The 27847-nt window shown below is 41.3% G+C and overlaps 1 protein-coding gene and 1 pseudogene across 6 annotated transcripts in view; both read left to right on the top strand.

The window, feature by feature from the left end:
• SYT7 (synaptotagmin 7) overlaps positions 1-27847 on the top strand; it is a 526341-nt gene that overhangs the window by 447285 nt on the left and 51209 nt on the right. The gene's annotated exons all lie outside the window — the stretch shown is intronic.
• On the top strand, positions 11251-11382 carry LOC130277947 (U2 spliceosomal RNA; annotated as a pseudogene).

Here is a 27847-nt window from a genome sequence, read left to right as displayed (position 1 = left end):
TAATGCCAGCCTGTTACTGCCTAGGCACAGGAGCGCAATTTTTGACGCTCCGGGCCTGTTGGTAAAGGCAGTGGGTACCGGGGTAATAATTTGGGGTTAGCACTAGCTGTTTTTGTGGCTAACGCTAACCCCCGACTTGGTAATGGATTCCCTCTATAAGACAGCTTCCACTACTAAGACTGTAAATTAAATATAAAAAAAAATACAACATGTTTAAAAAACTTTTATTTCTAAAAAAAACACTCCCCCACAAGCCCTCGTTAAACATTTTATTACTATTAAACCAAAAATACGTGGTCCATCATAGACCACCGAATCTGAAGAAGTCCACAGGATACACGGATCTGAAATGAGAAAAAAAAAAATGGGTTAGTACATTCAGGGTGAAAAAAGTTGTAAAAAAAAATTTAATAACCATATATAGATAGATAGATAGATGCAAATCAAAAAATGTTGCAGTATCTTGTGATACCTTTTTTATTGGACTAACAGAATTTTGTAGAGACAAGCTTTCGGGATTTCTCCCTTTATCAAGTCCAAAGCAAATCTAAGCTCACAAGCAGAAGACACAGGTTACATCTCAGCGCACATTTTTTTCACAGCTGCGACTTGAGGTGGGGTGACAAAGTGCTGTGCTGAGGTCATTTACTATTTTTTGCTTATGTGTGCTAAAAAAAAATGGTATTCAAAAATGATTCACCGTATTGTTTTTTGCTAATGTGAGCCAAATTTATCAACCCCCTGTGATAGTATGATAAATATGTCCCACATAAGCAAAACCAAAAGCAAGAAAAAAATGCCTACAGAACTCACTTACCAAAGCGACAACGATAAATGTTCCCGTAGATCTTTATGCTGATCAGGTGCATCAAGTGGAAGGCCAAAATTTATAGGGTCATGGTGGGAGATTTATCAAAACCTGTCCAGAGGAAAAGTCGCAGTGTGGCCCATAGCAACCAATCAGATCACTTCTTTCATTTTGCAGAGTCCTTGTTAAAAATGAAAGAAGTGATCTGATTGTTTGCTATGGGCCACACTGCAACTTTTCCTCTGGATGGGTTTTGATAAATGAATGAATTGTGTTATCTTAAAGGGGTTATCCAGGAAAAAAATTTTTTTATATATCAACTAGCTCCAGAAAGTTAAACAGATTTGTAAATTACTTCTATTAAAAAATCTTAATCCTTTCAGTACTTATGAGCTTCTGAAGTTAAGGTTGTTCTTTTCTGTCTAAGTGCTCTCTGATGACACGTGTCTCGGGAAACGCCCAGTTTAGAAGCAAATCCCCATAGCAAACCTCTTCTAAACTGGGCGTTTCCCAAGACACGTGTCATCAGAGAGCACTTAGACACAATAGAACAACCTTAACCCCTTAAGGACCAAGGACGTACCGGTACGTCCTTGGTCCTGCTCTCCTGATATAACGCGGGGTTACACGGTAACCCCGCATCATATCACGGCGGGCCCGGCGTCATAGTGAAGCCGGGACCCGCCTCTAATAGTGCGCAGCGCCGATCACGGCTAAAAGCGAAAGTGAAAGCTGCCGGTTAACTCAGTGGGCTGTTCGGGATAACCGCGGCGAAATCGCGGCATCCCTAACAGCTTACAGGACAGCCGGAGGGTCCCTACCTGCCTCCTCGCTGTCTGATCGCCGAATGACTGCTCAGTGCCTGAGATCCAGGCATGAGCAGTCATGCGCCAGAATCATCGATCACTGGTTTCCTATGAGAAACCAGTGATCAATGATGAAGATCAGTGTGTGCAGTGTTATAGGTCCCTATGGGAGCTATAACACTGCAAAAAAAAGTGAAAAAAAAATTTGAATGAAGATAATTTAACTCCTCCTCTATTAAAAGTTTGAATCACCCTCCTTTTCCCATAAAAAAAAAAACACAGTGTAAATAAAAATAAAAATAAACATATATGGTATCACCGCGTGCGGAAGTGTCCGAATTATAAAAATATATCATTAATTAAACCGCTCGGTCAATGGCGTATGCGCAAAAAAATTCCAAAGTCCAAAATAGTGCATTTTTGGTCACTTTTTATATCATTTAAAAATGAATAAAATCAATAAGTCCTATCAATGCAAAAATGGTACCCTTAAAAACTTCAGATCACGGCGCAAAAAATGAGCCCTCATACCGCCCCATACCAGGAAAAATAAAAAAGTTATAGGGGTCAGAAGATGACAATTTTAAACGTATTAATTTTCCTGCATGTAGTTATGATTTTTTCCAGAAGTCCGACAAAATCAAACCTATATAAGTAGGGTATCATTTTAATTGTATGGACCTACAGAATAAAGAGAAGGTGTCATTTTTACCGAAAAATGTACTACGTAGAAACGGAAGCCCCCAAAATTTACAAAACTGCAGGGTTTTTTTTCAATTTTGTCGCACAATGATTTTTTTTTCTGTTTCACCGTAGATTTTTGGGCAAAATGACTGATGTCATTACAAAGTAGAATTGGTGGTGCAAAAAATAAGCCATCATATGGATTTTTAGGTGCAAAATTGAAAGAGTTATGATTTTTTAAAGGCAAGGAGCAAAAAACGAAAATGCAAAAACGGAAAAAAACCCGATCCTTAAGGGGTTAACTTCAGAAGCTCATAAGTACTGAAAGAATTAAGATTTTTTAATAGACGTAATTTATAAATCTGTTTAACTTTCTGGAGCCAGATGATATATATAAAAAAGTTTTTTACTGTAAAGAATAAGCAAGAGTTAAAGATCTGCATTGGAGTCATTGAATCTTTATCGGTTCATCTATTTGTTCATTGCATTCTACTTAATCACTTTGTTCTCCAGCCCAGTGATCTGGTAGTGATTTTTGTCATTTTGCAAGAGGATTTTCTCAAGAATTAGCCATGTTTTTAATTATTATCCTTTGTTATTACACGATTTCACGGGATGTTTTACAATGCTTTACAAATATAGGGTAACTACTAAAGGGGGCAGGTTGGTAACTGTACATGATATTGATAACTTGTTAGATTCCCTTAAAATACAATAATAACACTTATAATAACAATATGGGCCTTGTACTAAATTCTTCATATACATATTGGTACCTGGTGTCCAGAATGTCTGCATAAGTTAAGAAGAATAAAAATGGCCCAGCCATTGACTTTATGGCATTTTTGTATGTTTTATTTTACTGCTAGTCCTTTGTCTAATTGTCTTTATCGAATTGAAACATTCTTGACCTTATTTATGTGATGATTTCATCTTCAAAACTTCATTACCCATTAGTTGTGAGGAATGTGACCCAAATATGTTCAGTGGTCCCTCAACATACGATGGTAATCCGTTCCAAATGGACCATCGTTTGTTGAAACCATCGCATGTTGAGGGATCCGTGCAATGTAAAGTATAGGACAGTGGTCTACAACCTGTGGACCTCCAGATGTTGCAAAACTACAACACCCAGCATCCCCGGACAGCCAACGGCAACAACTGGAGGTCTGCAGGTTGAAAACCACTGTCAGAGGAAGTTGTATTCACCTGTCACCGCCGCTCCGGACCGTCACCGCTGCCTGGGATGTCACTGTCCACGCGTCCCCGGTGTGTCCCCGACGCTCCGGCAAGGCCTCTGCTTCCCCGGCATCCTCGCTCTCCATCGCCGCCATCACGCCGTTACGCACGCCGCTCCTATAGGATGACGGGACGTGATGACGCCGATGGAGAGCGCCGACGATGCAGGGGATCCCAAAGAGGACGCGCCGGAGCCCCGAGTACAGGTAAGTGATCGCCAGCGGACCACACGGGGCACCTTAAACGGCTATCCGGTGGCAGCTGCAGCAGTCTGTGCTGCCGGATAGCCGTTTATGCGATGGCCCCGACATACAAAAGCATCTTATGTTGATGCTGCCTTCAACATGCGATGGTCTCTGAGAGGCCATCGTATCTTGAAATGATCGTATGTCGGGGCCATCGTAGGTCGGGGGGGGTCACTGTATAAAAAGATTGATAGTTTCACTCACTAGATGCTACTGAGTTGACAGAGGACTGCAGAGGACTCTGGGGGCAAATGATCATTGTCTGTGTGAGGAGCAGACTGTGTGAAGTTGCAATTTTAAGATAGCTAAATAGGTAGAAAACATATCTTACCTTACCGGTTTAGCTATACCCTGGCTCTGTGCAGGTACAAAATCTATAAATTGTACCTACTACATCCTTACTCTTTCTGGTATGTCATCTTCTACTACAAGAGTTGTTTCCGGAGAATGGCGGTAACAGTAACATTCTACAAATTAGGTCATACTTTATTCTATTAAGGATAATACCGTAAATCCATCGTCAGAATGACAGCAGAGACCTAATCTCAATCTCAATAACTCCAAAGCATAAATCTGAAACAAGACCCCTGAAGTTTTACTGGTTATTTATAGATTTGATCTCCTCATTAGTGTTGCTCACGAATATTCGCAATGCAAATTTTATTCGCGAACATCGCATATTCGTGAATTAGCGAATATTCGCGAATATAGCACTATATATTCCTAATTACAAATATTCTTTTTATTTTTTTTTTATTTTTTTTCACAGTACACATCACAGTGATCATCCCTCTCTGCTTCCAGCTTGTGTGGTGTAAAGAAGGCTCTAATACTACTGCGCGTGCGAATTTTCGCTTATGCTAATTTTGTATATGCTAATTTCCGCATATGTTAATTTTCGCATTCGCAAATTTTCGCTTATGCGGAAATAAAACGAGAATATTACGAATATGCGAATATTCGCGAATTCTAATATGGCCTATGCCACTCAACACTACTCCTCATATGAAGAAGAGGAACTTTTGTGCAGCAGGGTTACACCCCGGGATGACAGGACTGTTATTAAGTTAACCTTGAATACAGTATCTCTAATCATCCTATTTCCTTATTGTTATGTAATAGAAACGAGTGCATTGCCTTTGTTCTTTGTAATTTCAATATTATGGTGACATAGTTTACACTATGCACCATACAAGTGGCATGGTCATGTACTAAAGTCTGCTGACGAAGTGTGTCTTGTTGGGTAAACCACTATGATGGTGTAGGAATGCTTATAGGTCAGGCAATACCCCGGGGGGGGGGGGGGGGGGGGGTAATGCAAGGTAGCGCTCTTTAGAGATTGCTCTCTAGATTTTGAATACTCCAAGCCATAACCCATTTGGGACTGGCTAAGCTGTGGTGCACAATCTAAGGGAGTCCCTTGTTTTCATCCATCAGGGGTATTCCCAGTCTTAACATCTATGGCATATCACAAATGTCTGATAGATGGGAGCCCCACCTTGCAGTGCTGCTCGGTTTATGCTACTCCAGTGAACCTCTATGGGACATATGTAAAATGTATAAAACAGCCTGTTTGTCTGTATTTAACTTTTAGCTATCTACTGCAAGCAGGCTAGATGAGGACTTTCAAGGTAGGTGCAGCTCCCATAAGTAGAACCCAAATATATCAGACATTTATGGCATGTTCTTTGCATATACCATACAGTTCAAGTTCAATGACCTCAATAACTCCTGCAAGAAAGTATGGACTTTGCTGCAGGACAAGAGCTAATTGTCCCCTCCTGGGCAGCGATCAGGATGTCATATGAATGAAGCAGGATCAGAGTCAGTAATAAAGCCAGAGGGTCAGAGCCAATAGAGGAACCAAATAAACGACCCCAAGGCAAAGCAGAGGTGATATCCAGAAACAAGGCTAAAGTCAGGATTGGGGTTGGTCTGAAGTCAAGATCAGGGTATGCCAGGAGTCAAACCAGTATTATTATTAAGAATGAGAAACAGATGCAGGGTATGAACCTCAATCAGCAGGCATGGCATGGCAAGACCAATAGTGCACCAGGTCTGATGCCATCTTTGGAAGCCCTAGCAACTCAACAATACCATGCAGCTAGAGCTGGAGAATGATGGCTTGATCCAGCAGGCCCTTGTAGAAGAAGGAGGTCAGATTAGCCGATAGTGAAGCATCCAGTTGCCTAGCTGTTTACTGGAATTCGGCACTGGAACTGGGTGATATAAGTAACAAAGGTGTTCTATGTTTCCCCCGCAGTCAGATTTAGAGCGTTAACACATCTAGCTAACGTGCTATGACTCTGACTGTTATCTCTGTAACATCTGTATTGAAATGCTAGAATTTATTGTATGGACAATGTGAATATTGTATCTTTACGTTTTACATTCTCCTCAGCATTATAAACCTGTAGCTAAGCACTGACACCCTTGGGCTGACCCTGAGTACCATTATTACATTTCCTAACTACTTAAATTCCAATTTATGATTTTTTTTGCCAGATGCAGCATTTTGCTAACTTTATCTCCAGTATTTTTTCCAACCTTGCTCAGTAAACTGTATGCTTTTTGTGCATTTCAGTACATGACCGCTGCTGGGATTTTGTGTCCTGTGTGTCTTATTATAGTGTGAACTTTACTGGGGGGGAGAACAGCTGTGAGCAGTATTTCCAGGATATCACATCTCCAGGTTATTTCATTATAATACATAAGGAAAACATAGACACTCCATTGTAAATAACTTAGCCCTTCTTCTTACCTTTTGTAATATTTAAAGGGTTATCTGGCAAAAAAATAATAATTATTTAACCATTATGCCCAGGCTGCCGCAATAAAAATAATAAACTTAATAATTACTTGAGTTACCTCCAGTGCCTCTGTTATCACTGTCCTGTCCTGTGCATCCAGCCTTCTTCCTGGAGCCCAGGCCTGATACATCCCACTGCCGTTCACCGGTTGAGGTGTGACATCACTTAGAGCTGGGCGGTATGACCAAAAATGTATATCACTGTATTTTTCTAAATTATGGCGGTTTCACAGTATTTAATGGTATTTGTGGTTGGGGGGGGTCCTCAGTATAGTGTTAGGTGGTCAGGGCTCCTCACCATGGTACCCGAGGTCTCGGTCAGGCCACCCGGTAACTCTCCTCCATGTCTCCGGAGTTCTGCTTGAGTTTCCCGCGCCCACCCGGAAGTCACGTGCCCACCGGGTGTTGTAGTCCCCTCCCAGCTCCTCACAGTCAGTTCAGTGCGGCTCGGACTACACTTCCCAGAGACGCTGTGCGGCTGGATGTTTCTCTATGCCCTCACACATTGGAGTTGGTTGCTATGGAAATGGTATTGCGGTATGTGAAAAATTCATATTGTAAGACAAAAACACACCGGTATTCGGTATGAACCGGTATACTGCCCAGCTTTAAAGGGGTATTCCAGGCCAAAACTTTTTTATATATATATATCAACTGGCTCCAGAAAGTTAAACAGATTTGTAAATTACTTGTATTAAAAAATCTTAATCCTTCCAATAGTTATTAGCTTCTGAAGTTGAGTTGTTGTTTTCTGTCTAACTGCTCTCTGATGACTCACGTCCCGGGAGCTGTGCAGTTCCTATGGGGATATTCTCCCATCATGCACAGCTCCCGGGACGTGACATCATCATTGAGCAGTTAGACAGAAAACTTCAGAAGCTAATAACTATTGGAAGGATTAAGATTTTTTAATAGAAGTAATTTACAAATCTGTTTAACTTTCCGGAGCCAGTTGATATATATATATAAAAAAGGTTTTGCCTGGAATACCCCTTTAACATCACTGTGGCTGGAAATTAGCTGAGTGGCAGTCTGACGTGTTGGGCCCCAAAAGAAGGAAGAAGACCTCACCTGAGGATGGAAGATTAATACCAGTGGCTCAGGGGGAGTGCCAGGGGTTAGTTAAAGTTTATCATTTAAAATTTGGCAGCCCAGGCATAATGGGTGAATAAATAACCCCTTTAATACTATTAATGTTTGATATGTTGATATGGAAGATGTATAACACTTTGTGCATTTTGTGAGTGTAATAATTTGAGAATTTATGATTTGCATTTTTTTTAAATTACCATATGTGTCAGCTTTAGTTAGAGCTGCCATCGCATTAATAATTCATAGACATTTTCGAGTATTAGCCTCTATCATAGAAAGTGTATTTTTACTAGGGATCGACCGATATCGATTTTTTAGGGCCGATAACGATAATCTGTCACCTTTCAGGCCGATAGCCAATAACTTATTCCGATATTCCGGTATAAGTTATCGGCTATTTCAACACCCCCCCCCCAGCGGGGCAGAAGCCGTTGCAGATCAATGATTTAAAGCGGGCAATTTAAATCAATGAACTGCAGAACCAGAAGGATCGCAGACCCCCGGGAACAGGTAATTATAACACTGGGGATGGGGGGGGAGGCAATGGGGCAGCGGCAGCGATGGTTGGGGCGGGGCGTGGTGTGAAGCATTATCGGCATATCGGCAAGGTAATTACCGATAATGTCCAAAATCGCGATTATCGGCCGATAATATCGGCCAAACCGATAATCGTCCGATCCCTAATTTTTACTGCAGTATATTATGTGCTATTGTATTGATGTATATTCACAAAATTGGAATATACACTAATCCCTCAACTACATTGAGGATCTAAGGAGTCTCTACCAAGGCCAGCTCTCCCTTTACCTTTTAAAGAAACAATCCCGATAGTAAATAAATGAGCAATAGATATCCTGCTCTTTTGGGAACCTCTCCTTCTGTGAAAATGGGGGTGTTTTGATGGATGTTCGACATTCCTTTCCAGCTAAGAATAGGTGTAGAGGTAGCTATGTATGCTTGTGGCCAGGGCCACATCTGCTATCAGGTGAGATGAGTATCTTACCTCAGGCGGCAGATTGCAGAGTCCCTAAGGGCAACATGTTTCATGTAGTGTCTATAAAATCAACTGAACGCTAGAAAAAAGCCTCTAAGAAGAAGACTTTATATAGCTACTGACTTGAGCTTTAAAGTTGGAGAGTAAATACATTACATATATATTTAAATTGTCCGGTTGTATGAGATTAGAAAAAAAAAAAAGAAGGATCTGTCTATGGATTGTGTCTGGTATTGTAATTCAGCCCCATTCACATGGATCAAGCTGTTTTTCAATACCACAAGAAATGGTATGTAGATGCCTTTTTTTTCTAACTTCTAAAGTTTATTTATTTGTTTGTGCATTGTTGAAAGATTTTTATACTACTACTGCTAATGTCCATGATGTTTGTGTTTGTATTACACCTCTTGATGTGTTACGCTAAATGTGTGTCTGGTAATATAGGTGTGAGGAAAATTCAGGAGGCAGGAGGTACAGTATTTGACTCTATGCCTGCTCACAAACAACATAGGAGTCTAACTCCCAGTGACAGCCATATATGTTGGGCCCATGGGCCTTGTAGAGTGTAATATGGCATAACTGGTATTAAAGGGACCCTGTCAGTGATTTTATGTTGCCCAAGAGACAGGGAGCATGATCCCGACAGAATATGATTTACCCTGAAACATTTGGGCGTTACAGAGAAATCATAGTTTTATAAAGCTGCTGGGAAGAGGGTAGTCATTTGGACGTTTCCCAACAGCTGCTCTCCACCCAGCCAGTCTTGATTGACATGTCTCTACCTATGTATGCATAGGGAAAGATACATCACTCAAGGCTGGCAGGTTCAGGGACCGACCAATGACTACTTGCCTGGTAGCTTTTTAAAGCTATGATTTATCATGAAGTCATAATGTGTCAGGATTACACTCCCTGTCTGTGTTTCATGCTGCCCATAGACTGGGTCCCTTCAAGTGTGGCCTCAAAGGTATTCTAGCATCAACAAACCTAGCAAGGAGAAGCGCCATACGTGACAATTTCTATTGCACCAGATCTAGATGTCCAGTTGGACTTAAGTAGTAGTACGACATTGTAGTAATGGTTTGGAAAGCACCAAGTGCCTTATGCAGGTGGCACCCCACATGTTCTGGTAACGAGGGAGGAGTGGAGGCCTGGTACTGGCCTGAGGCCCAGTGGTACCAAGTCACTTTAACAATGTGAATCTTCACTGACAAACATTGGTAACATGTCCAGATGAAAATGGTGGTTTGAATCTTCCCCGGGAGGGAGGCACAGTTCTTGAATGGTTGCAAAAGACTTTCATAACTTACAACTTGCACTGTTGCTGTTCCTATACTTCGCTCTGTGCCGGATGACTGGCGATGCAGGGTGGAGGCTTGTGAGGTCATGGTCACGCCCCCTCTCATAAAATTGCATTGAGGGGGCGTGGCCGTGACATCAGGAGCCTCCAGGGCTGCACCCGATGCTCTAAACGAACTCTGGTTGCAGCAGGGAGATCGCGAGGGCCCCCAGCAGCGGCACCCCCACGATCTCCCTGCTGCACGCGGAGTTTGTTTGGATAGAGGATAAGATGCCTAGAGGCGGAGTACCCCTTTAAGTCAATGCACTTTAACTCAGAGTCTCTTGGTTAGGCCATAATTCGGATTAGGAAGATCCTTAATTTCTGCATAGAAACTGGGGGAATCTTCCACTGTTACACAACAGTCTATTCCTTCTCACCAGGCATAGCCCAGACTTGTTTCTCCATTAATCCTCGACACAGTAAATCAATCATTGGGACATGTACCTCTTAGTTTGAACAGGTGGGTCAGCAGGAGCACAGGAGTTCAGGAAATCAATTGTGGCAAGTAGCATTCCTCTCAGGAGCAGCAGTAGGAGTAGTGGTTCTCTTTCTTTGGACCTATAACCATCATAGGGCAGGGATCCTCCTCCTGGGAAAAGGCAGCTGACTAGTGGCCTCTAATGCAAGAAGTCCCATTGGCCAGGTAGAATTATGTCCTGGATGGAACTACCTTAGTGCCATGACTACCACTGATCGACAGGAGTTTGGCAACAGCTTGCATCCAATGAACTTTCACTTATAGAAACTTCTTTCATGTTCTATACGGATACAGTTTAGCAAGAAAAAATAAGCACAAATGACAAATGTGTCGTTCATGTTGTCAGGATTTCTAAGTGTCAGCACTGTAATGCATTTCACACCTAAGAACCTGCAGAGAAGGTGCCATGTCCTACTGATATCTCTGACACATAACTGTAGATTTACAGTATATGAATGTATATATTCCATAAATGGTTTTGTCCTGATCCTTTATATTAGACACCATTAGAATAGAGGTGTCAGGCTCTTCTTTCTAGGTGTCTGCATTTAGCTCCAAAACCACCACAATTTAAGGTTGTATCTCCTCTGCTCACACCAGAAATCTATAGAGATTGTCACTTTAATTTTCAAGTTTCCTCTCACTAAGGCATATGTATGTGCTAAAAATAACGCTATCTAGCTCCAGACACATACATTTATTGTTGAATGTGTGCTTCTTTAGTAAATTCCTTCATGATCAATCATGGTTTGTATTGCTTCTTGGCCTTTTGGCTAAAATCAAGTGTAGTATCTGTTCTTATCAGGCAGTCCACTGGTAGGATGGATGCTGCATGGAGGGGGCAGGTGTACCGGGGCATTCCGGGGCTGGTGCCACAGAACTATCTCAACGGCTGCTCTGATGTGCTCTGTTTCCTCCAGGTCTGGCCATGAGTGTAGAGCTGAGGTACATTTGTGCCTCGGGGAGTGGTGGCCCTGAGGTGTCTAAACTCACTGGACGGATTGCACACTGCACCATTAACTCTTCACCTTTGGCACTCACCCTTGGTATCCCGGCCTTCTGGCTAGGATCAGGGAAATTTTTATAGATCCGGCCGGATGACCAAGCTGTATAGCTGCACTCATCCACTTATTTATTTTTTTGTATGTCACTGTGCCACCTTTACGTGTTTGTTTTGTACACAGGATTTGTCAGGATACAGTAGCCCTTCTGGTTGTCCCTCCTGGTGGTCTAGGGGAGGTGTGTGTGGCCATTTGGTTCCTCACCTCCCTGCAAGCCCTGGGCATCTTGGCTTTGGTCGAGATGCCATCAGTATACGGCTCCTTGGCTGATACCTTGGTTAACGCCTAGGTTGAAGCCAGGTTCATTTGTGGCCCCTTAGTAGCTTCGGCAAAAGGGGGCATCAAACCTGGATCCTTGCAGGTGCCTTTTGGCCCAGAGGTCAAGGGTAGGTTTGTTGGGGGTCCTCTCTCCTGTTGGAAAAGGGCTTAGCGATAGACCGCATCCCTTGTGCACATTTTTTTTAGTGTGGCACTTTTTCTTGCACTTGCCTCATCTCTTAGAAAAAAAAGAAAAAAATCAATCATGCTTTGTAATCACATGCAGGCCCGGACTTAGGTTGTTTGGTGCCCTGTGCTGTGCCCTCTATTACCCCAACCTCCCATGTAGTGCCCAAAGCAGAGAATCATAATAATAGACCAAGCTGATAGCAATTAAAGGAAATCTATAGATTTGTTTTTGTTTTTTTAACTGATCAGAGGCAGATACTGACATTTTTTCTTCTTCTTTTAATCCATTTCTATTTATGGCAGCTTTGTGGACATGGGCAACAATAGTCTAGAGCTGACCCATTAACAAGAATAGGACCGTTTTCTAGGCTTGCTCTGTAGCGTGTGCAGAGGTCATCCTACAAGGAGAGGGTGGCTGAGTTGTGAGCTTCAGCTATTGATAATGGTGTCTCATCTATTCACCGTCTGTGATGATAAAGAACAATGCTGGAAAGTCCTACCGTATATACTCGAGTATAAGCCGAGTTTTTCAGCACGATTTTTCGTGCTGAAAACACCCCCCTCGGCTTATACTCGAGTGAACTCCCCCACCCGCAGTGGTCTTCAACCTGCGGACCTCCAGAGGTTTCAAAACTACAACTCCCAGCAAGCCCGGGCAGCCATCGGCTGTCCGGGCTTGCTGGGAGTTGTAGTTTTGAAACCTCCGGAGGTCCGCAGGTTGAAGACCACTGCGGCCTTCAACATCATCCAGCCCCCTCTCACCCCCTTTAGTTCTGAGTACTCACCTCCGCTCGGCGCTGGTCCGGTCCTGCAGGACTGTCCGGTGAGGAGGTGGTCCGGTGGGATAGTGGTTCCGGGCTGCTATCTTCACCGGGGAGGCCTCTTCTAAGCGCTTCGGGCCCGGCCTCAGAATAGTCACGTTGCCGTGACAACGACGCAGAGGTGCGTTCATTGCCAACGTACTTCTGCGTCATTGTCAAGGCAACGCCTCTATTCCGGGCCGGAAGCACGGAGAAGAGGCGCCCCCGGTGAAGATAGCAGCCCGGACCACCTCCTCACCGGACAGCCCTGCAGGACCGGACCAGCGCCGAGCGGAGGTGAGTACTCAGAACTAAAGGGGGTGAGAGGGGGCTGGATGATGTTGAAGGCCGCAGTGGTCTTCAACCTGCGGACCTCCGGAGGTTTCAAAACTACAACTCCCAGCAAGCCCGGACAGCCGATGGCTGCCCGGGCTTGCTGGGAGTTGTAGTTTTGAAACCTCTGGAGGTCCGCAGGTTGAAGACCACTGAGGGCGAATGATGAGAAGAGGATGATGAAGGGGGGGTGTGGGGATGATGAAGGGGGGTGGGGATGATGAAGGGGGGGGGGTGTGGGATGATTACAAGGGGATGATGAAGGGGGATGTGTGGGATGATAAGGGGATTGTGAAGGGGGGATGTGCGGGATGATAAGGGGATGATGAAGGGGGGATGTGTGGGATGATAAGGGGATGATGAAGGGGGGATGTGCGGGATGATAAGGGGATGATGAAGGGGGGATGTGTGGGATGATGACAAGGGGATGATGAAGGGGGATGTGTGGGATGATAAGGGGATGATGAAGGGGGGATGTGTGGGATGATGACAAGGGGATGATGATGAGGATGTTAATGACGGGTCTGGATGATGACAGGGGGGGATGAGGTATTTCCCACCCTAGGCTTATACTCGAGTCAATAACTTTTCCTGGGATTTTGGGTTGAAATTAGGGGTCTCGGCTTATACTCGGGTCGGCTTATACTCGAGTATATACGGTATGTCAAAAGTTTTTATTGATCGGGGTCTGAGTGTTCAGGCTCCAACCGATCAGTAGAATGGTCACGCTCTTCACTCCCTGCTCTGTGTCTAAGTGAACAGGACACTCCCACAGACTTACATTCCAATAATATTTTTTTTTATTTGTATTTTTTTTTGTACATTGTTATTTGGGCAATCATGTTCCCTGAGCTTCTGCTCTGCTTTGTTAGCAGCATTTAGACATATGTTTTACAGCAGCCCCAAGGACATTGAAAACAATAGACTGAAGGAGACTTGACTTTTACTGGAGAGTTTTGCTCTGTGATCTATACAGAAGTAATTATAAAGGGAATGTGAAGGTTGAGCTCTAACAATCACCTATTAGCAATGGCCTGACCCCACCATATCTATACACTGGTGTCACCTTTCATTGTAATCCTGGCTGTGATGATAAGGAGGATACTGCCAAGAAGTTTTCTTTCCAAAATTTCAAATGTCAGCTTTTTTCTAGGCTTAGTGGCCAGAATGGAAACTGAAAGATTTGTGTAATGTTTTATATTATGGATAGTAAAATGAAACATTAGAAAGAAAAAAAAAAAAAGAAAAAAAGTTTCTGACGACACATACTCTTTAAAGGGTTTTTCCCACCAGTTGGCAGTTTGTATAACTCTGTTTTATTTTAATGGGTAGAAACTGACTATTGTGAAATGAAATAAATCTAGACTATTGTTATGCCCCAGTGGATGTGTTGATGTAATATTACCTAACCCCTTTATAGAGTGTGCATGTGAACTGCTGTGGACCTATACCAGGCCTATATGTTCCTCTGACTTAAGATGGAGGGACACCCTTGTTTTTTGTTGGGAAAAGGTTGTCAATTTTGGCGCATACTTACTTTTTCTGTAAAAGGACATTTTTAATTTTTGCATCTCTTATGGCCCTTTAAAAAAAAAAAAAAAGTGGGCAGAGCCAGAGGGGTTTGGTTTTTCAAGACCAAACAGATTTACTATAATATATGCCAGAAATTGGTGTAAATTGTATGGCCTGCATCTCAGGCTTTGTTCACACATCAGAATTTTCAAGAGGAATCCGGTGAAAAAATTCTAATCAGAAATTCTGCTGCATAAGAGTACTATTGTTTTCAATGGGATTCTGCTGGTACACGGCAGTTTTTCTGTGATGATAGCTCTAACCTGGAAATTCTAACTCCGCAAAAACTATTTACGTGTCAATATTCTCTCAGAATCCGCTCCGAAATGCATTGCCATTTATGGAAACAGGGCAATTTCAAGTGGTCCTGGTGCCAGCATGTTCTGCTGGTGCCCGATGCCTGCTTGAAATTTTCCAGTCGGACATTCCGCAAAAGTTATGCTGTGGGAATATAGCCTTAGGGTGCATTCACACCACAATGGGAAAACCGGTTGCTCCCGTATCCCAGCCGGCCCCCATCTCATTAATTTGAATGAGCCAATGGGAGTCCAATATTGACTCTGGTCGGCTCATTTTTGCCCTGTATCCAGTTTTGTGACCTGACTTAAAACCGGGGTATACTACGGTTTTATGCCTGGTCACAAAACTGGATACAGGGCACAAATGAGCCGATCGGAGTCACTATCTGACTCCGGTCGGCTCATTGAAATGAATGAGATGGATGCCGGCTGGGATACGGGAGCGCCCGGTTTTCCCATCTCCCAGCCGGATCCGGTCCCCGTGTGTAAGAAGCGTGGTGTGAATGCAGCCTTAATGAACTTGCTGTATCTTAGTTTAATCTTAAAGGAGTATTCCCATTTTAGATTGAGTGCTTCCTAGACCTCTCTGGCTTGCTGTTCTGCTGGAGGTGGTCAGGAAGCTAACGGCAGCTGAGCCAGCTGTTTTACAAACTTTGCAAATCTCCCACTGGCTTTAATGGAAGTTGTGTAAACAGTGTAGTACCCCAAGATACACTGTTTACCCAACTCGGATTAACTCCTTAACGACCCCGGACATATATTTACATCCGTGGCCTGCTCCTGATCTGTGAAGTATGCTCAGAAGCTGAGCACGCTTCGTATCTGTGGGGTCCCGGTTGCTATCAACAACCGGGAACCGTGGCTGATACCGGACATCGCAGATCGGGCTAATGTCTGGTATTAACTCTTTAGATGCAAAGTATAAAATGGGAGAATATGCTTCCGGTTAGCTCAGCGGAACAGCTGAAAGGACAGCGGGAAACTCCCTACCTGGCTCCACGCTGTCCGATCGGCATTTGATTGTTCCAAGCCTGAGATCCAGGCTTGAGCAATCAAGCGCAGATAACACTGATCAATGCAATGCTATGGCAATGCATTGAACAGTGCCTGCAATCAGTGTAATGCATGTTATGCTATAACATTGCAAAAATAAGTGTAAAAAAAGTTAATAAATTTGATTTAACCCCTTCCCTATTAAAAGTCAGAATCACCCCCCTTTTCCCATTTAAAAAAAAAAACTGTGTAAACAAAATAAATAAATAATTATTGTTAATTAAACCACACGGTCAATGGCATATGCGCAAAAATATTCAAAAGTCCAAAATAGCGTATTTTGGGTCACTTCTTATACCAAAAAAAAATTATAAAATGCAATCAAAAAGTGCGATCAAAACAAAAATGGTACCAATAAAAACTTCAGATCACGGCACAAAAAATTAGCTCTCATACAGCCCCATATGCAGAAAAAAAAAAAAGTTATAGGGGGTCAGAAAATGATCATTTTAAATGTATACATTTTCCTGGATGTGTCACGACCGAGATGTGGTCCAATGTTCATCAGCAGGGGCACTGTGCAATAACGCACAGTGCAGTGCAACTTGACTCCGTTGACTGAAGAAATGTAGAGCGGCTTGATGAGACGGGTCACCGGGATGCAGTACCTATCAAGCAAAGAGGCCAGAATAAAATTTCCAGAAGACGTCCAAGACGGCCACGGCAGAGAAGGAGGAGTTGGCAGAAGGAGAAATCCGTACGGGCACAGTGAGACATGGAGAAGTAGACTCCGTACCCAGAGACGCCAGGCCCACATGAGCAGGTTGCGTGCGTGCATTTTCCAGACGTGGAGGACGAAAAGGGCAATCCACCAAGAAATGTTCGGTACTAGCGCAGTACAGACATAGATTTTTATCCCTACGGCGAGACCTCTCTTGAAGAGTCAGGCGAGACCGATCTACTTGCATAGGCTCCTCGGCGGGAGGCACAGGGGTAGATTGCAAGGGATACCGTGAGAGAGGTGCCCAGGGATTAAGGTCTTTTTCCTGGCGGAGTTCCTGGTGTCTTTCCGAAAAACGCATGTCAATGCGGGTGGCCAAATGGATAAGTTCATGCAGGTTGGCAGGAATCTCTCGTGCGGCCAGCACATCTTTGATGTTACTGGATAGGCCTTTTTTAAAGGTCGCGCAGAGAGCCTCGTTGTTCCAAGATAATTCGGAAGCGAGAGTACGAAATCGGATGGCGTACTCGCCTACTGAAGAATTACCCTGGACCAGGTTCAGCAGGGCAGTCTCGGCAGAAGAAGCTCGGGCTGGTTCCTCGAAGACACTGCGAACCTCAGAGAAGAAGGAGTGTACAGTGGCGGTGACAGGGTCATCGCAGTCCCAGAGCGGTGTGGCTCAAGACAAAGCCTTCCCAGACAGGAGACTGACCACGAAAGCCACCTTCGACCGTTCTGTAGGAAATTGGTCCGACAACATCTCCAAATGTAGGGAACATTGTGACAGAAAACCACGGCAGAGTCTAGAGTCCCCATCAAATTTGTCCGGCAGGGACAAGCGGAGGTTAGGAGCGGCCACTCGCTGCGGAGGAGGTGCAGGAGCTGGCGGAGGAGATGATAGCTGCTGTTGCAGTTGCTGTAGCTGCGACTGAAATTGCTGTACCATGGTGGACACTTGCGACAGCTGGTGACTTAGATGGGCGATCTGTCGGGATTGCTGGGCGACCACCGTGGTGAGGTCAGCGACAACTGGCAGGGGAACCTCAGCGGGATCCATGGCCGGATCTACTGTCACGATTCGGCAGGCTGGAGGTGGATCCTCTGTGCCAGAGAGGGATTGGCGTGGACCGTGTCGGTGGACCGGTTCTAAGTTGCTACTGGTATTCACCAGAGCCCGCCGTAAAGCGGGATGGTCTTGCAGCGGCGGTAGCAACCAGGTCGTATCCACTAGCAACGGCTCAACCTCTCTGACTGCTGAGATAAGCGCGGTACAAGGGGGTAGACAAGGGCAAGGTCAGACGTAGCAGAAGGTCGGGGCAGGCGGCTAGGTTAGTAGTTAATGGTGAAATAGCAGGAGGTCAGGAACACAGTATGGGTAACACAGTAATAGCTTTCTCAAGGCACAAGGCAACAAGATCCGGCCAGGAAGTGCAGAGGAAGTGAGGTTATAAGAGCATGGAACAGGTGCAAGCTAATCAGGGTGATTGGGCCAGGCACCATCATTGGTGCACTGGCCCTTTAAATCTCAGAGAGCTGGCGCGCGCGTGCCCTAGAGAGTGGAGCCGCGCGCGCCAGAGCATGACAGCCGGGGACCGGGACAGGTAAGTGACTTGGGATGCTATTCGCGGGCGGGCGCGTCCCGCTATGCGAATCGCATCCCCGCCGGCAATGTCAGTGCAGCGCTCCCGGTCAGCGGGTCTGACCGGGGTGCTGCAGGGAGAGAAACGCCGCGAGCGCTTCGGGGAGGAGCAGGGACCCGGAGCGCTCGGCGTAACAGGATGTAGTTATGAGTTATGAAGTCCGACAAAATCAAACCTATATAATAGGGTATCATTTTAATTGTATGGACCTACAGAATAAAGGGAAGGTGTCATTTTTACCAAAAAATGTACTGCGTAGAAACGGAAGCCCCCAAAAGTTACAAAATAGTATTTTTTTTTTCAATTTTGTCGCACAATGATTTTTTTTCCATTTCGCCGTAGATTTTGGGCAAAATGACGTCAGTCATTACAAAGTGGAATTGGTGGTGCAAAGACAAAGCCATCATATGGATTTTTAGGTGCAAAATTGAAAGGGTTATGATTTTTAAAAGGTAAGAAGGAAAAAACAAAAGTGCAAAAATGGAAAAACTGCATAGAGACGGAAGCCCCCAAAAGTTACAAAATTGTGTTTTTTTTTTTGTTTTTTTTTTTGTCGTACAATGATTTTTTTTCCATTTCACCGTAGATTTTTGGGTAAAATTACTGACATCATTACAAAGTAGAATTGGTGGCGCTAAAAAAAAGCCATCATATGGATTTTTAGGTGCAAAATTGAAAGGGTTATGATTTTTAAAAGGCATGGAGGAAAAAACGAAAGTGCAAAAATGGAAAAAAAACGCTTGGTTCTTAAGGGGTTAAAGTCAACAAGAGTTACGCATATTGTGCAAATTAGCCATTTGTGTTCATCTTTCCTACCACCATTTTCCCTACGACCTTCCCTATGCTGTTGTTTGGTTTTCAAGGCTGTTTTTGAAAAAAAAAAATCCAAAAACAGCAGGTTTGTTTTACAGAAAATTTTTGATAGTTGTAAATGGAAAGGTAACAGGAAACTAATGCCAGTACATTGCTGTCAGCATGAATGTATTCGTAGAAGGTCACGTACAAACTCTGAAACTTTTCTATTTGTAAACACAAAATATAAAACATAAACACATAAAATTGCCCATTACTTTCATGGATCGGTTTTATAGAAAATTGAGGAGCCTTTTATGCAGAAAATCTATGCACACAAAAATGTTTTGTTTACTGGTAGAGTACTAATGTGATAGATAAAGTTAGACAGATCCAATGCACGCTTACTGCTTTCAAGGACGTTAACAATGAAATCGGTGAGGAAATATACATATGCGCATACTTATACGTCTAGTTCAGAAAATAAATTTTTTTCCAGCGTTTCCCAACCAGTGTGCCGCATCCGATTTCACACGATTTTTGTGGTCAAACCCGATTTCAGACCCGAACAAAAATCGTGAGAAATTGGATGCGGATCAAATCGAATGAGTGCAATTGATCCGACTTTATGTATACGATTTTAAGTTATAAAATCATGTACTCAAGTCGGATGGAGAAATCGTGATGTGAACGCAGCCTAAGTAAACTATCTTTAGGGATTGAACGCTTGTCGATGGTAGTCAATTATATGCAGAGATATAAAACTTTGTACACAAATTATCTTGTACTGATATTTAATTACATGATTTATTATATTCCAGATCTGCATTCACAATATATATATATATATATATATATATACATAAATATATATATATATATATATATAAACAGTATATAAAATTTATTTTTGCCATCATGTCATTGCAATTTTTATTCAAAATGACACAAAATCTCATAAACTTTTGATCCAAAAATCCCAGTGTTCTCCTGCTGTTGCAGAACTACAACTCACATCAATGGCTTGATGGGAATTGTAGTTTTGCACAAGTTGTTTATTTCCAGAGCAGTAACTCCGCACCAATTTTTAGTGCGGGGTTAAATTAAAGGAGTGCTCCGCTGAAAAACAATGATTTTTTTAAAACAAGTTAAACATATTTGTAAATTGCTTCCATTAAAAAATCGTAATCCTTCCGTATTTTATCAGCTGCTGTATGCTCTAGAGAAAATCTTTTTTATTTTGAATTTCTTTTCTGTCTGACCACACTGCGGACACCTCTGTCCATTTTAGGAACTGTCCAAAGTAGGAGCAAATTCCCAAAGCATACCTCTCCTGCTCTGGACAGTTCCTGACATGGACAGAGGTGTCAGCAGAGAGCACCGTGGTGAGACAGAAAAGAAAAGAACTTCCTGTGGAGCATGCAGCAGCTGATAAGTACTGGAAGGATTAAGATTTTTAAATAGGAGTAATTTACAAATCTGTTTAACTTTCTGGCACCAGTTGATTTAATAAAAATTGTTTCCCACCGGAGTACCCCTTTGTGGATTTTGGTGTGTGGATCCACAGCGTTTTGCAGAAAAATCGGTATTTAAATAATGTCCATGGGAAACATCTGCTACAAATTTGCCATGTATCTTCAGCATAAATGAACATATTGGGGGGAATGGATTCTTAGAGCAGGTTTTTGTGCAATGTGAAACCTGCAGCGCTAGTGTGTGGTTTTCCCAGTTGCTGCGCTAAATTTATTATGTGACGCACGTCACTTCATACATTTGCGCAAATGACAGGAAGCCCATGGATAGTGCCACAAAGGGTGAAAATCTCACACACATTCCTATATTAGCCGGTCACTGGAGTAGTTGCTGTGAGGATATTGGGGGAGATTTATAAAAACATGTGCAGAGGAAGAGTGGTGCAGTTGCCCATAGCAACCAATCAGATTGCTTCTTTCATTTTCCACATGCCTCTAAAGATGCCTGTGGAAAATGAAAGAAGCAATCTGATTGGTTGCTATGGGAAACTGAACCACTCTTCCTCTGCACTGGTTTTGATAAATCTCCCCCATTGGGCAGACTTTTTCTGCTACATATGGATAAAACTACTTAAAATTGTATCCACATTGCTGCTACTGTAATAAGCGATTACATGCTAATACAGTGCTAAAAATCCAAAGTGTATATGTCACATGTCAACATATGAGCTAGTCTTGGAAGAATGTGTGGCTGCGTGTTATTTGATTTTCATTAATACTGTATATCATAATATGTAGTACATAATAGTTAAGACTGATCAGCAAAAGTGAGAAACAATTAGGGTAAAAACAACGGAATAAATGTAAAAAAAAAAAAGCTTTGTATTGTATCAATGAGTGAATTGTCTTGGATAGTAATAAAGCCCAGTGATCATTTCGGGTGCGGTGCTTCTGTATAGCACTGCCCTTGACCTTCTTCCCCGCATTGCTCCAAAGCTGTACATTATGTAATGAATTCCATATATCAGGAGGGCTGCAGTAATGTGACAGTGACCTCTGCTGTTGTCATAAGCAACATAGAAATGCCATCACACAATGAAGACAATGGAGCATTGTGAATTTAAGAATGTCAGATTGTATAATGTGTTGTATGAAGGCATAATTGATGAAAAAAAATTTAAAATTGTGGGGTTAAGTAACAGGACTATGGGCCCAAAGCACTAGAATGACCTCTGAGTATCCTCATACTGAAATAAGATGATCTACAAGTCACATTTAGTTACTGCCATCTGGTGGAAGATCATTGTAAAGCTTTCTTTGGCCGTACTTCATGTACGAGATGTTATTCATGTACAAGATGTTATTCATGTACGAGATGTTATTCATGTACGAGATGTTACTCATGTACTAGATGTTACTTCATGTACGAGATGTTACTTCATGTACGAGATGTTATTCATGTACGAGATGTTACTTCATGTACGAGATGTTATTCATGTACGAGATGTTACTTCATGTACGAGATGTTATTCATATACGAGATGTTACTCATGTACGAGATGTTACTTCATGTACGAGATGTTACTCATGTACGAGATGTTACTCATGTACGAGATGTTACTCATGTATGAGATGTTATTCATGTTCGAGATGTTATTCATGTACGAGATGTTACTTCATGTACGAGATGTTATTCATATACGAGATGTTACTCATGTACTAGATGTTACTTCATGTACGAGATGTTACTTCATGTACGAGATGTTACTCATGTACGAGATGATATTCATGTACGAGATGTTACTCATGTATGAGATGTTACTCATGTACGAGATGTTATTCATGTACGAGATGTTACTTCATGTACGAGATGTTACTCATGTACGAGATGTTACTCATGTACGAGATGTTACTCATGTATGAGATGTTATTCATGTTCGAGATATTATTCATATACGAGATGTTACTTCATACACGAGATGTTACTCATGTACGAGATGTTACTCATGTACGAGATGTTATTCATATACGAGATGTTACTTCATGTACGAGATGTTACTGATGTACGAGATGTTATTCATATACGAGATGTTACTTCATGTACGAGATGTTATTCATGTACGAGATGTTACTCATGTACGAGATGTTACTCATGTACGAGATGTTATTCATATACGAGATGTTACTTAATATACGAGATGTTATTCATGTACGAGATGTTACTTCATGTACGAGATGTTATTCATATACGAGATGTTACTCATGTACTAGATGTTACTTCATGTACGAGATGTTACTTCATGTACGAGATGTTACTCATGTACGAGATGATATTCATGTACGAGATGTTACTCATGTATGAGATGTTACTCATGTACGAGATGTTATTCATGTACGAGATGTTACTTCATGTACGAGATGTTACTCATGTACGAGATGTTACTCATGTACGAGATGTTACTCATGTATGAGATGTTATTCATGTTCGAGATATTATTCATATACGAGATGTTACTTCATACACGAGATGTTACTCATGTACGAGATGTTACTCATGTACGAGATGTTATTCATATACGAGATGTTACTTCATGTACGAGATGTTACTGATGTACGAGATGTTATTCATATACGAGATGTTACTTCATGTACGAGATGTTATTCATGTACGAGATGTTACTCATGTACGAGATGTTACTCATGTACGAGATGTTATTCATATACGAGATGTTACTTAATATACGAGATGTTATTCATGTACGAGATGTTACTCATGTATGAGATGTTATTCATGTACGAGATGTTACTCATGTACGAGATGTTATTCATGTACGAGATGTTACTCATGTACGAGATGTTATTCATATACGAGATGTTACTCATGTACGAGATGTTATTCATGTACGAGATGTTATTCATGTACGAGATGTTACTCATGTACTAGATGTTACTTCATGTACGAGATGTTACTTCATGTACGAGATGTTATTCATGTACGAGATGTTACTTCATGTACGAGATGTTATTCATGTACAAGATGTTATTCATGTACGAGATGTTATTCATGTACGAGATGTTACTCATGTACTAGATGTTACTTCATGTACGAGATGTTACTTCATGTACGAGATGTTATTCATGTACGAGATGTTACTTCATGTACGAGATGTTATTCATGTACGAGATGTTACTTCATGTACGAGATGTTATTCATATACGAGATGTTACTCATGTACGAGATGTTACTTCATGTACGAGATGTTACTCATGTACGAGATGTTACTCATGTACGAGATGTTACTCATGTATGAGATGTTATTCATGTTCGAGATGTTATTCATGTACGAGATGTTACTTCATGTACGAGATGTTATTCATATACGAGATGTTACTCATGTACTAGATGTTACTTCATGTACGAGATGTTACTTCATGTACGAGATGTTACTCATGTACGAGATGATATTCATGTACGAGATGTTACTCATGTATGAGATGTTACTCATGTACGAGATGTTATTCATGTACGAGATGTTACTTCATGTACGAGATGTTACTCATGTACGAGATGTTACTCATGTACGAGATGTTACTCATGTATGAGATGTTATTCATGTTCGAGATATTATTCATATACGAGATGTTACTTCATACACGAGATGTTACTCATGTACGAGATGTTACTCATGTACGAGATGTTATTCATATACGAGATGTTACTTCATGTACGAGATGTTACTGATGTACGAGATGTTATTCATATACGAGATGTTACTTCATGTACGAGATGTTATTCATGTACGAGATGTTACTCATGTACGAGATGTTACTCATGTACGAGATGTTATTCATATACGAGATGTTACTTAATATACGAGATGTTATTCATGTACGAGATGTTACTCATGTATGAGATGTTATTCATGTACGAGATGTTACTCATGTACGAGATGTTATTCATGTACGAGATGTTACTCATGTACGAGATGTTATTCATATACGAGATGTTACTCATGTACGAGATGTTATTCATGTACGAGATGTTATTCATGTACGAGATGTTACTCATGTACTAGATGTTACTTCATGTACGAGATGTTACTTCATATACGAGATGTTACTCATGTACGAGATGTTATTCATGTACGAGATGTTACTTCATGTACGAGATGATATTCATGTACGAGATGTTACTCATGTATGAGATGTTACTCATGTACGAGATGTTACTTCATGTACGAGATGTTACTCATGTACGAGATGTTACTCATGTATGAGATGCTATTCATGTTCGAGATGTTATTCATATACGAGATGTTACTTCATGTACGAGATGTTACTCATGTACGAGATGTTACTCATGTACGAGATGTTATTCATATACGAGATGTTACTTCATGTACGAGATGTTACTCATGTACGAGATGTTATTCATATACGAGATGTTACTTCATGTACGAGATGTTATTCATGTACGAGATGTTACTCATGTACGAGATGTTACTCATGTACGAGATGTTACTCATATACGAGATGTTACTTCATGTACGAGATGTTATTCATGTACGAGATGTTACTCATGTACGAGATGTTATTCATGTACGAGATGTTACTCATGTACGAGATGTTATTCATGTACGAGATGTTACTCATGTACGAGATGTTATTCATATACGAGATGTTACTCATGTACGAGATGTTATTCATGTACGAGATGTTATTCATATACGAGATGTTACTCATGTACGAGATGTTATTCATGTACAAGATGTTACTTCATGTACTAGATGTTATTCATATACGAGATGTTACTTCATGTACGAGATGTTACTCATGTACGAGATGTTATTCATGTACGAGATGTTATTCATGTACGAGATGTTACTCATGTACGAGATGTTATTCATGTACGAGATGTTACCTCATGTACGAGATGTTACTTCATGTACGAGATGTTACTCATGTACGAGATGTTACTCATGTACGAGATGTTATTCATGTACGAGATGTTACCTCATGTACGAGATGTTACTTCATGTACGAGATGTTACTCATGTATGAGATGTTATTCATGTACGAGATGTTATTCATGTACGAGATGTTATTCATGTACGAGATGTTACTTCATGTACGAGATGTTATTCATGTACGAGATGTTACTCATGTACGAGATGTTATTCATGTACGAGATGTTATTCATATACGAGATGTTACTTCATGTACGAGATGTTACTTCATGTACGAGATGTTATTCATGTACGAGATGTTACTTCATGTACGAGATGTTATTCATGTACGAGATGTTACTCATGTACGAGATGTTACTTCATGTACGAGATGTTACTTCATGTACGAGATGTTATTCATGTACGAGATGTTACTCATGTACGAGATGTTACTCATGTACGAGATGTTATTCATATACGAGATGTTATTCATGTACGAGATGTTATTCATATACGAGATGTTACTTCATGTACGAGATGTTACTCATGTACGAGATGTTACTCATGTACGAGATGTTATTCATATACGAGATGTTACTTCATGTACGAGATGTTATTCATGTACGAGATGTTACTCATGTACGAGATGTTATTCATGTACGAGATGTTACTTCATGTACGAGATGTTACTTCATGTACGAGATGTTACTCATGTACGAGATGTTACTCATGTATGAGATGTTATTGATGTTCGAGATGTTATTCATATACGAGATGTTACTTCATGTACGAGATGTTACTCATGTACGAGATGTTACTCATGTACGAGATGTTATTCATATACGAGATGTTACTTCATGTACGAGATGTTACTCATGTATGAGATGTTATTCATATACGAGATGTTACTTCATGTACGAGATGTTATTCATGTACGAGATGTTACTCATGTACGAGATGTTACTCATGTACGAGATGTTATTCATATACGAGATGTTACTTCATGTACGAGATGTTATTCATGTACGAGATGTTACTCATGTACGAGATGTTATTCATGTACGAGATGTTACTCATGTACGAGATGTTATTCATATACGAGATGTTACTCATGTACGAGATGTTATTCATGTACGAGATGTTATTCATATACGAGATGTTACTCATGTACGAGATGTTATTCATGTACAAGATGTTACTTCATGTACTAGATGTTATTCATATACGAGATGTTACTTCATGTACGAGATGTTATTCATGTACGAGATGTTACCTCATGTACGAGATGTTACTTCATGTACGAGATGTTACTCATGTACGAGATGTTACTCATGTACGAGATGTTATTCATGTACGAGATGTTACCTCATGTACGAGATGTTACTTCATGTACGAGATGTTACTCATGTATGAGATGTTACTTCATGTACGAGATGTTATTCATGTACGAGATGTTATTCATGTACGAGATGTTACTTCATGTACGAGATGTTATTCATGTACGAGATGTTATTCATGTACGAGATGTTATTCATGTACGAGATGTTATTCATATACGAGATGTTACTTCATGTACGAGATGTTACTTCATGTACGAGATGTTATTCATGTACGAGATGTTACTTCATGTACGAGATGTTACTCATGTACGAGATGTTATTCATGTACGAGATGTTACTCATGTACGAGATGTTACTTCATGTACGAGATGTTATTCATGTACGAGATGTTACTCATGTGCGAGATGTTACTCATGTACGAGATGTTACTCATGTACGAGATGTTATTCATATACGAGATGTTATTCATGTACGAGATGTTATTCATATACGAGATTTTACTTCATGTACGAGATGTTACTCATGTACGAGATGTTACTCATGTATGAGATGTTATTCATATACGAGATGTTACTTCATGTACGAGATGTTATTCATGTACGAGATGTTACTCATGTACGAGATGTTATTCATATACGAGATGTTACTTCATGTACGAGATGTTATTCATGTACGAGATGTTACTTCATGTACGAGATGTTACTCATGTATGAGATGTTATTGATGTTCGAGATGTTATTCATATACGAGATGTTACTTCATGTACGAGATGTTATTCATATACGAGATGTTACTTCATGTACGAGATGTTACTCATGTACGAGATGTTACTCATGTACGAGATGTTATTCATGTACGAGATGTTACCTCATGTACGAGATGTTACTTCATGTACGTGATGTTACTCATGTATGAGATGTTATTCATGTACGAG

Source organism: Hyla sarda, chromosome 6 (assembly GCF_029499605.1).
Source record: "Hyla sarda isolate aHylSar1 chromosome 6, aHylSar1.hap1, whole genome shotgun sequence".
Lineage (NCBI taxonomy): Eukaryota > Metazoa > Chordata > Amphibia > Anura > Hylidae > Hyla > Hyla sarda.
This window is presented reverse-complemented; position numbering and strand designations above follow the sequence as displayed.